The sequence below is a fragment of the Aegilops tauschii genome, chromosome 2 (genome assembly GCF_002575655.3).
Source record: "Aegilops tauschii subsp. strangulata cultivar AL8/78 chromosome 2, Aet v6.0, whole genome shotgun sequence".
In the NCBI taxonomy this organism is placed as follows: Eukaryota; Viridiplantae; Streptophyta; class Magnoliopsida; order Poales; family Poaceae; genus Aegilops; species Aegilops tauschii.
Genome location: NC_053036.3, coordinates 189,681,154 through 189,696,545, shown reverse-complemented (window position 1 = coordinate 189,696,545; position 15,392 = coordinate 189,681,154).

Genomic DNA, 15,392 nt, shown 5'->3' with positions numbered 1-15,392 from the left:
GAATTTATATCCATAAGTCTATCAAAAACTAACTTCTTTAGCTCCATATAGCAATCATCTTCAGCAAAAATGAGGAAGATTGAGAAGTGAAATAAGTATTCAGAGTTCCTAGGACTTACATGGAGTACAGCAGTATCTGTCACAATATCCTTAGAATCAAGTACATCAATTACAGGAAATCGAGCCGAACTCCCTGTTACTTCTTTGCCAATACATGACATATCAAAGCCATACACATTTCCCCAAAATGGCAAGCTAGTTCCACCCCTCCCAAAACCAGCACCAAGCTATGGAACAGAAGAAACAAGTTATTAACTGTAGAAACCAGAGACAAACAATATAGGCAAGCATTGCTACAAACTTACAATTGTTGCAGTATCCGGTAGAATAGCACCACCAGGTTTTAGGAAATGGGCACGTGCATATATAACTGAACTGAGCATGGATTCATACAATAGGCAATATCCCATCCACTCACTCACTAACACGTCAAAGCCATTCGGCGGAGCTACAACTTTATGGTTTAGCTCTTCAGCCTTGGTATGCACAACACTTATCACTTGAGGGCTACCTTTTTGTTCCGTTTTCCCATTCTCATCATATAATAAACCATTTTTTTGCCACCTGCATTTGTTCTGTAACTGTGAGATAGAAATCATGGTACAAAGAGACCGGTAGTTTGGTATTATGATGGGAAATACAATACTTGTGTAGCCACAGAAGACATCTTTGCACTCCCATCAACCGCAACAACTCTAGATGCACCAGCCTTCGCTGCAAAAAGACTATGAGAAGCATCTGTCAGAAAAATCCCAAAAGGCACCGACAGAATGACAATTCACTATTAAGAATATTGTTTTTATTAAAGACCAGCCTTGCACTTTGATGATAGGATATGACCACTAGACCACATGCAATCAGTTCCAATCAAATATCACATTTAGATATTTAAACCAAGTCAAAACTCTCAGTGACAAGCTATTGCGCATATTGGACCTGGTCAAGCGATTATTTTATTTTTACTCGTTCAAATCATAATTATTAACAGTGTTTTTTCCTTCACAGCGGTGATAGTTTATGTGTCGGTGCTGAACCCGAGACTGCCAGCAAGGCATCAGACCTCACGGTAAGACAAAGTAACCCACAATTGCAAAAGCATTTCGCATCCTACATTACATACCTTAGAATTCCTGTACCACAACCAACATCCAGTACAGTTGCTCCATTCATTAGGCTAGGATTGTCCAAAAGGGCATCTCTGTAAGCATCTGTTCTTACCTCAAAAGGTTGGGGACAGTGGGAGAGTTAGCTGATCTTGTCGATCATGATAGCCCATATGTGAAATCAAAGCAACACACATATGTTTTTTTAGAGAAAAGGCCAAAGCCCAACTTTATCAATAAAGCCACCAGGCAGAGTCACAACCAACCACAAGGAACAACCGCACAGCAAGAGTAGAGTATCAACCAAAACCAGATGGCTAAAGTATAACGTACATGGCTCCCAGGCCAGTACACGGTGCGCAGGCCGGCGAAACGAAAGACAGCAAAATCAGGGCCCACAACACCTAACTGCCGGCTTGAACTGAAGAGAGGGAATTGGCAGAGGCCCGAATCTTGGATATCATCACATCGAATGCATCACGGTCCTCCTCCTTAGTCAATAATCTCTACTGCTGCAAGAATATGCAAGTTTTAAATAAGCAATCAGCAAGTTTAGCAGAAAAAATAAGTTCAATCGTAAACTTGTTTCTTCTCGTCCAAAGAGTCCAACACATCGCTGCCACTCCCACCCAAAGCATTCTTCTCTGGGCCCTGACCAGGTTGGAAGCCAAGAGTCGAAGGTCTGAGAAGGAGGAAGTTCGCCAAGAAACATGCAACCACGATCTGATACAGCACCAGAAAAGCTTAGCCAGGACACAGTTAAAGAAAATATGCTTCGTATCTTCTCTTTGCCCACAGAGCGCACAACAATCAGAGCCAGGGCCATTGCAGTTGCGGATTTGGTCACCAGCTGGCAGCCGCCCGCGAGAGGCTTGCCAAAGAAAAATCTTGATCTTCGGAGGGATGTGGGCCCTCCAGATCCACTTGAATTTGGAAGTGTTGGAGCCAGAAATTAACTTGCTATAAAGAGATTTCACGGAAAAATGACCCGAAGAGGAATGGGGCCACACCACTGCTCCTCCTCCGAGAGCAAAGGGAAGAGGGTAACAAGGCGCTGCCAGTCAACCAACTCTTTAGGAGAAAGAGCACGACGCAGCTGAAGGTCCCAATTATTGTCAGAGAGCTCAGAGATAGAGATCTCAGGATCGGGGCAATAAGAGAAGAGAACAGGAAAAGAAACCGCCGGCGTAGTCGAACCGCACCACCAGTCGAGCCAAAACCTAGTGGATCTGCCATTACGAACAACAAATTTAACAAGGCCTTGAAAGATAGGCCTAAGCTTAACAAGGTCTTTCCAGAATTGAGAAGCACCCGTGGGGCGAGCGAACATGGGGCTAGAGAGAGGGAAATACTTAGCTTTGAGAATGTTGTACCACAGAGGTTTATCCGAGGTGGTGGTCATAATCTTCCACCACCATTTGATGATCAAGCATTTGTTCATGACTAGAGTGTTAATAATGCCCAGCCCCCAGGCTCTTTGGTCTGCAAATAAGGTCCCATTTAACCAAACGATACTTGCGCGTGTTATCGGCCGCGTTCCAGTAGAAGGCACCTCTATGTTTGTCAAACCCAGCGTGGGTACCATTAGAAAGCAAATAAAATCCCATCACAAACATAGGGAGGGAGGAGAGGCAAGCATTGATTAGGGCAACTTTCCCAGCTTGGGTATTGTATCTGCCCCTCCAAGGCATGACACGATTGCCAACTTTGGCCACCGTAGGCGCGAAGTCCTTGGCCAGAAGTTTGTCAGACGTAATAGGCAGACCAAGATATTTAAGAGGGAAGGAGCCAAGAGAATAATTCAGGAGGTAGGCAACACGCAAGGCGTCGGTATCCGAGACTCCAGTAACAATGACTTCACTTTTAGAAAAGTTGATTTTAAGACCAGAAAGTACCTCGAAGCAAAGAAGCAGAAATTTGAGGTGAGAAAGGCACCGATCATTAAGTTCCACCATAATAATCGAATTGTCAGCGTACTGTAAATGAGTAATCCCTTGAGGAATAAGATGGGAGCTAACAGGAGTGATGTGTCCAGCCACCGTGGCTCTAGACAAAATATTAGAAAGGGTGTCTGCCACAAAGTTGAAAAGGATAGGGGAGGCCGGGTCACCTTGCATGAGACCTCTAGAGTTTTTGAAGAAGTTGCTAACTTTCCCATTAAAAGAAATAGCTGTATGGCCCCCCATGACCAACTGCATAATTCTATGAACCACGCCACCATCAAAGCCTTTGGACAGAAGCACTTGCCTTAAGAAGCCCCAGCTCACAGAGTCATAGGCTTTTTCAAAGTCCAATTTAAGAATAACAGCCTTGCTGCCTGATTTGTGGATATCATGAATGATCTCATGAAGGCAGAGGACTCCATCAAGGATAAAGTGATCTTTGACAAAGGCAGATTGAGTAGGAGAGAGAGTGCGGTGAGCCACAGGGGTAAGGCGGGTGGCCAGACATTTGGCCGGAAACTTGGCAAAGTTATTAATAAGGGCAATAGGCCTAAACTGGGAGATGAGCTCTGCGCCCTTGATTTTAGGAATGAGAGAGATAATCGCATAGTTGAGTCTAGAAATGTCCACCGTCCCCAAACAAAACCCTTGAATGATCACACAAATAAGCGCCTTAAGTTGAGGCCAGAATGTTTTAAAGAAAGGAATAGAGAAGCCGTCAGGGCCAGATGCAGAATTAGAATTGGCCTTATTAATAGTCGAGAAAATCTCTTCTTCAGAAAAAGGGACCAAAAGAGCAGAGTTTTCATCCGGAGACACCCTCTGATCGTGATTCCAGAAAGCAGAGGAAATTCTGAACCCCTGATCAGGTTTTGCCGAAAGAAGGGAGGAGAAGTCAACAACATGTTCCATGATAATGCCTTGGTCTGAAATTTTAGCCCCATGAATCATAAAGCTGTCAATCATGCATCTACGTCGCCTCCCATTAGCAATGGCAAAGAATTAAGCAGTGTGGGAGTCGCCCTTAAGCATCCAATTGATCGTGCCCCTTTGGCGCCAGTATATTTCAGCCAGGCGATGTAGATGCACCAACGACTTCTCAAGAGAAAAACAAAGAGCCCATTCAGAATCGGAGAGACCGGAGGAGTCAGCCCAAAGGTCAAGAGCATCAATCTGAGCCGAGAGGAGGGCCTTCTCTCTGTGCTCCTGCGCAGCGTGGTTGCGAGACCAACCTCGCAGGAACTTGCGCAGGGAGTAAGAACATTGGTGCCAGTCCTCCATAGGACCAAAGGAGCGACGAGCAGACGCAAGCGTGTCCGAGATTTTAGAAGCAAGAAGAGCGCCAAAGCCATCAATCAGAAGCCAAGAAGCATCAAACTGGAACCGAGTTGGCGAGTGAGGGCAATGTAGCCCAGCGTCAAGAATTAGCGGGGCGTGGTCCGAGCCAACAATGGCCTTTGCTTTGAGAAAAGCTAACGGAAAGAGGGAGTCCTAACTCTGACAGATAAAGACCCGATCGAGAACAGAGCGAATGGGGGCGACCTGATGATTAGTCCATGTGAACCTCGAGCCCACCCTAGGAATTTCACGAAGGGCACAAGTGCTAATGAAATCATTAAAAGCATCTGCCAGCGGCCAGGAAAAATTGTTGGTGTTCTTGTCAGTCGGATAGCGTAACAGATTAAAATCGCCACCAACAAGGAGGGAAGGGTGCAGGATTCCACCTTATTAGAAATTTCGTCTAATAATAAGGGAGAGAGGGAATGATCCGCCGAGCCGTAAACGACCATGAATTCCCAAAGAGTATTAAGTTGGCGGTGGAACACAACGGAGCTCGCCCAAAAAATCCCATGATCGAAGGCTACAAAGTCAAACATATCACGCTTAGACTCAATCAGAATGCCACCCGAGTGTCCCGAGGAGGGGAGAAATTCCAATCAAAATGATCAGCTCCCGCAACTATGGAAAGCTCATGGGGGGAGAAGGATGTCTTAAAAGTTTCAACCAAGCCAACCAGGTCAATGTTATCACCCCTAACAACGTCTTTGAGTTGGTCCCGGCGCCCCCGAGCCCCGAAACCCCTCACATTCCAAAATAGGGCTCTCATTTGAAGGAAATGTTTCTAATACGTAAGCTAGACCTGCAGGGTGCCAGGCAGGTTTTCACGCGTTTCGGGGCACCCTTCTTCACAGAGATCCTGGGATCAGCACCGCCGGCTGTCTCCCCCAACCCCGAGCCCACTTCAGCCACTACCGAAGGAGCGGGAGGGGCCGCCACAATTTCTTTAGATTTGGCGATAGCAGCCTGGGCCACCTCATTGGCCCTAATTAGAGCAAGCAGAGAGGAGGGGGAACCAAAGTTATGATCGAGCGAAATACCAACATCCGTAAGAACCTTAGTCAAATGATCATCCGAGTAGGAGGGGAGAACAAGCCTAATAGGGGAGGGGGAGGATTTAAAGCGGGCGACGGAGAAGGGGTTGGGGGAATACCTGAAGCTGGGAGGTCATGGGCCGCCGCACGACGAGCAGCCTTATCCGCCACCCGCACCCCGCTGTCATGAATCCGACCACTCTTGCGAGCCGTAGAGGACGGGGAGCGAATCGGAGTAGACTGCGGCGCCACCGGAGAAGCCTGGCCCGCTGCGTCGCCCATGTTAGCATCCAGGTGGCGACAAAGCCCCGCCGTGGAAAGCTTGGTGCCCGAGGAGGCACGGCTGCGGGCCAAGAACTTCTGGACAGAAGATTTGCGCTTGGGGAGGGAGCCAGCCAGCGCACGCAGAGGGGAGGCAGGAAGGTCTTCAATACCAGACAGGGACGGCGAGCCCGGACGGACCCGCAGGTTGGAACAGACCCTAGAGACAGGTGTGCCGGCCATGGGGGTAGCATGGGCAGCCAGGTCAGACGTCTTCTCCAAAGTGTCATCATTCCCCACGCCCTTGCTCATCGGGGCATTATCTTTGAAAAGCTCCTTGGATTCCGAGCCCATGCCATCCCATTCCTATACCATGAAGTGAGGATGAGAGCCCCCGCTCAGGTTGCCAGCATCATACCCACCTCCCCCGCATTTCTCAGCCGGAGGAGGAGGGGGAGGAGGAGGGGAGTTTGGGATGGCACCACCATCCAAGCGGACCCGCAGTCTGAATGTTGGGGAACGCAGTGATTTCGAAAAAATCCTACGAACACGCAAGATCTATCTAGGTGATGCATAGCAACGAGTGGGGAGAGTGTGTCCACGTACCCTCGTAGACCGAAAGCGGAAGCGTTAAGTAACGCGATTGATGTAGTCGAACGTCTTCGCGATCCAGCCGATCAAGTACCAAACGCACGGCACCTCCGCAATGTGCACACGTTCAGCTAGATGACGTCCCTCGAACTCTTGATCCAGCTGAGGCCGAGCGAGAGTTCCGTCAGCACAACGGCGTGGTGACGGTGATGATGAAGTTACCAGCGTAGGGCTTCGCCTAAGCACTACGACGATATGACCGAGGTGGAAATATGTGGAGGGGGGCACCGCACATGGCTAAACAATCAACTTGTGTTTCTATGGGGTGCCCCCCTCCCCCGTATATAAAGGAGTGGAGGAGGGGGCCGGCCGGCCTCATGGGGCGCGCCCAAGGGGGGAATCCTACTCCTACTAGGAGTAGGTTCCCCCCTTTCCTAGTCCAACTAGGAGGGGAAAGGAAGGGGAAGAGGGAGAGAAGGAAAGGGGGGCGGGCCCCCTCCCCAATTCAGATTGGGCTTGGGGTGCGCCCCTCCACTTCGCCGCCTCCTCCTCTCTTCCACTATCGCCCATGAAGGCCCATTAACCCCCCGGGGGGGTTCCGGTAACCCCCCGGTACTCCGGAAAATGCCTGAACCTATCCTAAACCTTTCCGGTGTCCAAACATAACCTTTCAATATATCAATCGTCATGTCTCGATAATTTTGAGACTCCTCGTCATGTCCGTGATCACATCCGGGACTTCGAACTACCTTCGGTACATCAAAACACATAAACTCATAATACCGATCGTCATCGAACATTAAGCGTGCGGACCCTACATCCTCGCGCAATTCTCACACTGTTCTATTTGATCTTTATGATAAATCGTATACTATGGACCTAGAAGATTTTAATGCTGCTTGTAAACTCCCGCAGTGGGGCAATGTTAGTGAACCGCGTAAATCTGAATATAAAGATTTTCTTGTTAGTATCACTGTGGGGGAATCTAGAGAAATCACACAAGCTACCATAGAGAGCATTCATTTTCCTGCCATACATTATTTTGCTCTCTTCGTGGGTAGATGCATTAATGGTAAAGATGAGGCTTGTCACATGTGCGTTCCAGATCTTTGTGTCCTCAAGAGTGCAGTATTAGGTGATAAACAATATAACTTGGGGGCCATCGTTGCACGAAGGTTGCATCTTAATAGTTTAAGTGGAGACTTGTTTGGTGGAATTTATGCAGCCCGTGTAGCTAATTATCTTGATGTACCCATACATGAAAATGATATGGAATTGCTTCCTGCTTATCTAGATTATAATGCTATGGTTCGTCATCAGTTTGTTGAGAGGAATGAACAGTTCCTCCAATACCGACTAATCTTTGACAGACGTTGCACTGTCCATGTTGCTCTCCCTGCTCCTACTTTCTTTGACTTTCAGGCAAAAGGGAGATATGTTATAACCAGGGAGGAGGCGTACGAGTATGAGAGGAGGACGGAGGCAGCTCGCCTCCAAGCTGCAGCTCGTCAGGCAATAGCCGCTGCATCTCAGTACGACCCTAGTTACAACTTCCGATATCCGACAGGCCAGCCGTGGCCATAGACCAACTTAGGCCAAAAGCCTAAGCTTGGGGGAGTACGTATTTCTCACAGACATTACATTCATGTTCACACACGCATGGTAGTTGTCGGTGCTCATACTTTTTCATTGTAATATCCATGCTAGTTTATTTTCTTTTCTAAGCTTCTTGTGTGTTTGAAAAACCTTAAGAAAAACCAAAAAAAATTAGTTGTAGCTTTTAGCTAGTTTACTTTCCATGCCTGTAGTAGTAATAATTAAAAGAAAACCCAAAAGATTTCTTGTTCTCCTTTTGCTTGTTGGGAGCTTTCCCGTGTAAATAGTTTTATTTCTTTTCTTTGGGGGACGAGAAGAGAAGACCATGATGAAAATGTTGAGTGGCTCCTATATGCATCATTATTGATTTAACAAAGAGCCCATGTTACCTTGCCTTCTCCCTTGTATTAAATGCTTGCAGATTCCAGCTTAGTCCAATGCACGTGCACTATTATTATTATCCACACTATTCGGTCATGCAAGTGAAAGGCAATAATGACGATATTTGATGGACTGATTGAGATGAGAGAAGTTGGTATGAGCTCGACCTATCTTGTTTTTGTAAATATGAGTAGTTCATTGTTCCTGATTCAGCCTATTAAGAATGAAACATGTTTGCAATGACAATTAGAGATTATAGTTGCTCATACCATGATTAATTAGCTAGGAGTTTATAATGGTTTACCTTGCATGCCAACATGCTATTAAAATGGTTGTAATGTGGTATGATAGGGTGGTATCCTCCTTTGAACGATTCGAGTGGCTTGACTTGGCACATGTTCACGCATGTAGTTGAAACAAAATCAACGTAGCCTCCATGATATTTATGTTCATGGTGAATTATATCCTACTCATGCTTGCACTTAGTGTTGATTAATTTTAATGCATGTTCATGACTGTTGTCGCTCTCTAGTTGGTCGCTTCCCAGTCTCTTTCTAGCCTTCACTTGTACATAGCGGGAATACTGCTTGTGCATCCACTTCCATAAACCCCAAAGTTATTCCATATGAGTCCACCATACCTTCCTATATGCGGTATCTACCTATCGTTCCAAGTAAATTTGTATGTGCCAAACTCTAAACCTTCAATGAAATTATGTTTTGTATGCTCGAATAGCTCATGTATCAACTAGGGATGTCTGTATCTTCCATGCTAGGTGGGTTATTCTCATGAGGAGTGGACTCCGCTCCTCACTCACGAGAAAATGGCCGGTAACCAGGATGCCCAGTCCCATGCTCAAATCAAAATAATTGTAAACAAAACTCCCCCAGGACAGTTGTTAGTTGCAGGCACCCGTTGTTTCGGGCAAGCCATGGATTGATGCTTGTTGGTGGTGGGGGAGTATAAATTTTACCATTCTGTTTGGGAACCGCCTATAATGTGTGTACCATGGAAGATATCGATATCTCTCGGTTGTTATGTTGACAATGAAAGTATGCCACTCAAAATATTATTTATCTCTATTTTAAAAATCGATCTCTGGCACCTCTACAAATCCCTACTTCCCTCTACGAAGGGCCTATCTATTTACTTTTATGTTGAGTCATCATCCTCTTATTAAAAAGCACCAGTTGGAGAGCATTGTTGTCATTTGCATGCATTACTATTAGCTTACATTGAGTATGACTATGACTGGATCTCTTTTACATTGAATTACAATGTTTAGTCAGTCCTTGATCTTCAAAGGTGCTCTACATTTATGTTTTGCGGTCTCAGAAAGGGCTAGCGAGATACCATCTTGTTATATCATATTATGATTGTTTTGAGAAAGGTGTTGTCATCCGAGATTTATTATTATTGCTCGCTAGTTGATTATGCTATTGATATGAGTAAACATGAGACCTGAGTATTATTGTGAATATGGTTGGTTCATAATCCTTGCTGAAAACTTGAATGTTGGCTTTACATATTTACAACAACAAGAGCAAACAGAGTTTGTAAAAGTTTTTCTTTATCACTTTCAGTTTGTCAACTGAATTTCTTGAGGACAAGCAAAGGTTTAAGCTAGGGGGAGTTGATACATCTCCATCGTATCTACTTTTCCAAACACTTTTTCCCTTGTTTTGGACTCTAACTTGCATGATTTGAATGGAACTAACCCGGACTGACGTTGTTTTCAGCAGAATTGCCATGGTGTTATTTTTGTGCAGAAATAAAAGTTCTCGGAATGACCTGAAACTTCTCGGAGAATATTTTTGGAATTAATAAAAAATACTGGCGAAAGAATCAACACCAGGGGGCCCACACCCTGTCCACGAGGGTGGAGGGCGCGCCCCCTGCCTCGTGGGCCCCCTGAGGCTCCACCGACCTCAACTCCAACTCTATATATTCACGTTCGGGGAGAAAAAAACAGAGAGAAGGATTCATCGCGTTTTATGATACGGAGCCGCCGCCTAATCTCTCTCGGGAGGGCTGATCTGGAGTCCGTTCGGGGCTCCGAAGAGGGGAATCCGTCGCCATCGTCATCATCAACCTTCCACCATCACCAATTTCATGATGCTCACCGTCGTGCGTGAGTAATTCCATCGTAGGCTTGCTGGACGGTGATGGGTTGGATGAGATTTACCATGTAATCGAGTTAGTTTTGTTAGGGTTTGATCCCTAGTATCCATTATGTTCTGAGATTGATGTTGCTATGACTTTGCTATGCTTAATGCTTGTCACTAGGGCCCGAGTGCCATGATTTCAGATCTGAACCCATTATGTTTTCATGAATATATGTGAGTTCTTGATCCTATCTTGCAAGTCAATAGTCACCTACTATGTGTTATGATCCGGTAACCCCGAAGTGATAATAATCGGGACCACTCCCGATGATGACCTAGTTTGAGGAGTTCATGTATTCACTAAGTGTTAATGCTTTGGTCTAGTACTCTATTAAAAGGAGGCCTTAATATCCCTTAGTTTCCAATAGGACCCCGCTGCCATGGGAGGGTAGGACAAAAGATGTCATGCAAGTTCTTTTCCATGAGCACGTATGACTATATTCGGTATACATGCCTACATTACATTGATGAACTGGAGCTAGTTCTGTGTCACCCTATGTTATAACTGTTGCATGAGGAATCGCATCCGACATAATTATCCATCACTGATCCAATGCCTACGAGCTTTTCACATATTGATCTTTGCTTAGTTACTTTACCGTTGCCACTGTTACAATTACTACAAAACTGCTACTGTTACTTTTGCCACCGTTACCGTTACTTCCATACTACTTTGCTACTAAATACTTTGCTGCAGATATTAAGTTTTCCAGGTGTGGTTGAATTGACAACTCAACTGCTAATACTTGAGAATATTCTTTGGCTCCCCTTGTGTCGAATCAATAAATTTGGGTTGAATACTCTACCCTCGAAAACTGTTGTGATCCCCTATACTTGTGGGTTATCAAGAGGGTACAACGGGTTGCGGGAGAGTGGACCGCTGTAGATAGATGGGGGGAGGTGATGAAGATGTTGGTGAAGATGACGAAGGTGTTGGTGTACATTACGGTGACGATGATGGCCCCGGTGGCGTTCTGACGCCACCGGGAGAGAGGGGGAGAGAGCCCCCCTTCTTCTTCTTCCTTGACCTTCCCCTAGATGGGAGAAGGGTTTCCCCTCTGGTCCTTGGCTTACATGGCGGCGGAGGGGTGAGAGCCCCTCCGAGATTGGATCTCTCTCTCTCTCTCTGTTTCCTTCTGTTTCTGCGCACCCTGATTCTGCCCTTTCACCGTTTCTTAAATTCCTGGAGATCCATAACTCCGATTGGGATGAAATTTGGACACGATTTTTATCCGGATATTGGCTTTCTTGCGGCAAAAGAAGGGCACCAGCCACCTTACGGGGTGGCCACGAGGGTCAGGGGCGCGCCCACCCCCTGGGGCGTGCCCCTGCCTCGTGGCCCCCTCGGGCATCGTATCGCGTTGATTCTTTTTCCCAAAAATCACATATATTCCAAAAATAATCTCCGTAAGTTTTTATCCCGTTTGGACTCCGTTTGATATGGATTTTCTGCGAAACAAAAAACATGCAACAAACAGGAACTGGCACTAGGCACTGAATCAATATGTTAGTCCCAAAAATAGTATAAAAAGTTGCCAAAAGTATGTAAAAGTTGTAGAATATTGGCATGGAACAATAAAAAATTATAGATACGACGGAGACGTATCAGCATCCCAAGCTTAATTCCTGCTCGTCCTCGAGTAGGTAAATGATAAAAAAAAGATAATTTTTGATGTGGAATGCTACCTAGCATAATCTTGATCACATAATCTAATCATGGGATGAATATTAAGACACGAGTGCTTCAAAGCAATAGTCTATCCTTTGACATTAAGACAATAATACTTCAACCATACTAATAAAGCAATCATGTCTTTTCAAATAACATGGCCAAAGAAAGTTATCCCTACAAAATCATATGGTCTGGCTATGCTCCATCTTCATCACACAAAATATTCAAATCATGCACAACCCCGATGACAAGTCAAGCAATTGTTTCATACTTTTGATGTTCTCAAACCTTTTCAACTTTCACGCAATACATGAGCGTGAGCCATGGATATAGCACTATAGGTGGAATAGAATATGATGATGGAGGTTGTGTGGAGAAGACAAAAAGGGAGAAAGTCTCACATCTACGCGGCTAATCAACGGGCTATGGAGACGCCCATCAATTGATGTCAATGCGAGGAGTAGGGATTGTCATGCAACGGATGCACTAAGAGCAATAAGTGTATGAAAGCTCAAACTGGAAACTAAGTGGGTGTGCATCCAACTTGCTTTCTCATGAAGACCTCGGGCATTTGAGGAAGCCCATCATCAGAATATAAAAGCCAAGTTCTATAATTAAAATTCCCACTAGTATATGAAAGTGATAACTCAAGAGACTTTCTATATGAAGAACATGGTGCTACTTTGAAGCACAAGTGTGGTAAAAGGATAGTAGCATTTCCCCTTCTCTCTTTTTCTCTCATTTTTTTGTTTTTTTGGTGGGCTTCTTTGGCCTCTTTTATTTTTTTGTGGGCTTCTTTGGCCTCTTTTATTATTATTATTTTGTAAAGTCCGGAGACTCATCCCAACTTGTGAGGGAATCATAGCTCCCATCATCCTTTCCTCACACGGGACAATGCTCTAATAATGATGATTATCACACTTTTATTTACTTACAACTCGATACTAGAACAAAAATATGACTCTATATGAATGCCTCCGACGGTGTACCGGGATGTGCAATGATCTAGCGTAGCAATGAAATCAAAAAACGGACAAGCCATGAAAACATCATGCTAGCTATCTTACGATCATGCAAAGCAATATGACAATAAATGCTCAAGTCATGTATATGATGATGATGGAAGTTGCATGGCAATATATATCGGAATGGCTATGGAAATGCCATGATACGTAGGTATGGTGGTTGTTTTGAGGAAGATATAAGGAGGCTTATGTGTGATAGAACGTATCGTATCACGAGGTTTGGATGCACCGGCGAAGTTTGCATCAACTCTTGAGGTGAGAAAGGGCAATGCACGGTACCGAAGAGGCTAGCAATGATGAAAGGGTGAGAGTGCGCATAATCCATGGACTCAACATTAGTCATAAAGAACTCACATACTTATTGCAAAAATCTATTAGTCATCGAAACAAATTACTACACGCATGCTCCTAGGGGGATAGATTGGTAGGAAAAGACCATCGCTCATCCCCGACCGCCACTCATAAGGAAGACAATCAATAAATACCTCATGCTCCAACTTCGTTACATAACGGTTCACCATACGTGCATGCTACGGGAATCACAAACTTCAACACAAGTATTTCTACAATCCACAAATACCCACTAGCATGACTCTAATATCACCATCTTTATATCGCAAAACTATTGCAAGGAATCAAACATATCATATTCAGTGATCTACAAGTTTTATGTAGGATTTTATGACTAACCATGTGAATGACCAGTTCCTGTCAACTCTCTAAATAGACATAAGTGAAGCAAGAGAGTTTTAATTCTTTCTACAAAAGATATGTCCATGCTCTAACAAATATAATTGAAGCAAAAGAGCATACTACAAATGGCGGTTTTCTATTTGTAGGGAAACACGCAATCCATACTTCAAATGATATAAGTGAAGCACATGAGGCATTCTATAAAGCCATACTCAAAAGATATAAGTGAAGTGCAATGAGAATTCTATAAATCAACCATGGACTATCTCATACCAGCATGGTGCATCAAATAAAAGTGAAAACTAAATGCAAAAGACGCTCCAAGATTTTCACATATCACATGAATGAAACAAAACCGAAAACATACCGATACTTGTTGAAGAAAGATGGGATGCCTTCCGGGGCATCCCCAAGCTTAGACGCTTGAGTCTCCTTGAATATTTACTTGGGGTGCCTTGGGCATCCCCAAGCTTGAGCTCTTTCCTCTCCTCCTTCTCCTCATATCGAGACCTCCTCGATCTTTGATCACTTCATCTACACAAAACTCAACAGAAAGCTTGGTCAGATCCGTTAGTATAATAAAGCAAATCACTACTCTAAGTACTGTTGCAAACCAATTCATATTTTGTTTTTGCATTTTATATACTGTAATATTACTTTTCCATGGCTTAATCCACTGATAGAAATCGATAGTTTCATCAAAACAAGCAAACAATGCATCACAAACAGAATCTGTCTTAAACAGGACAGTGTGTAGTAATATGAACATTCACCATAATTCTGGTACTACAAAAAATTCTGAAAAAATAGTAAAAATAAAACATTTGTATAGAAATACAGTGCAAAAAGTTTCAGAACCGTTTGACGTTCCAGTAAAAATGTAAAATCGCGCACTACAGCCAAAGTTTCTGTTTTGCGCCGCACAAACCAACAAGCAATGTAAATATCCTAAAGGCAAATCTTGGCACATTATTTTTATAATACAACGGAATTGTACAAGGGGGTAATTATTTTTGTTGAAAAGTTTGTGTAATCAAGGGTCACAAAGTTTCCATGAGCATGAACAAAGTTCAAGGCTAACTCCCATTTTAACAATGCTCGTCTTTCTCACTTTCACTTTCCTTTTTGAAAAGTTTTGGGTTCCCCTCTTTTTTAAAAAACTTTATAAAAGCACTCAACAGAAATAAATGACTCTTTAAAACTTCCGAGTTGTCTCCCTGGCAGCGCTTTCTTTGAAGCCATTAAGCTAGGCATATAGTGCTCAAGTAATGGATCCACCCGGATCCCAAGGTATATCAAAGTCAATTTTAATTAACAATGATTTGTGATTTAGTAGTGAGCACAAAGTAACATATATCATGCAACAATGAAGTCTAACTCTCTTCCTATGCATCGGCATGTCATAAAAGAACAATTCATGCACACATAGTAAAGGCCAATGCATAGTATAAACAGTTTCTTGCAATTTTATCGTGTTGGAAACATAGAGAGGCGGAGATGTAGTTCCTCTCTCATATAATTGCAAGTAGG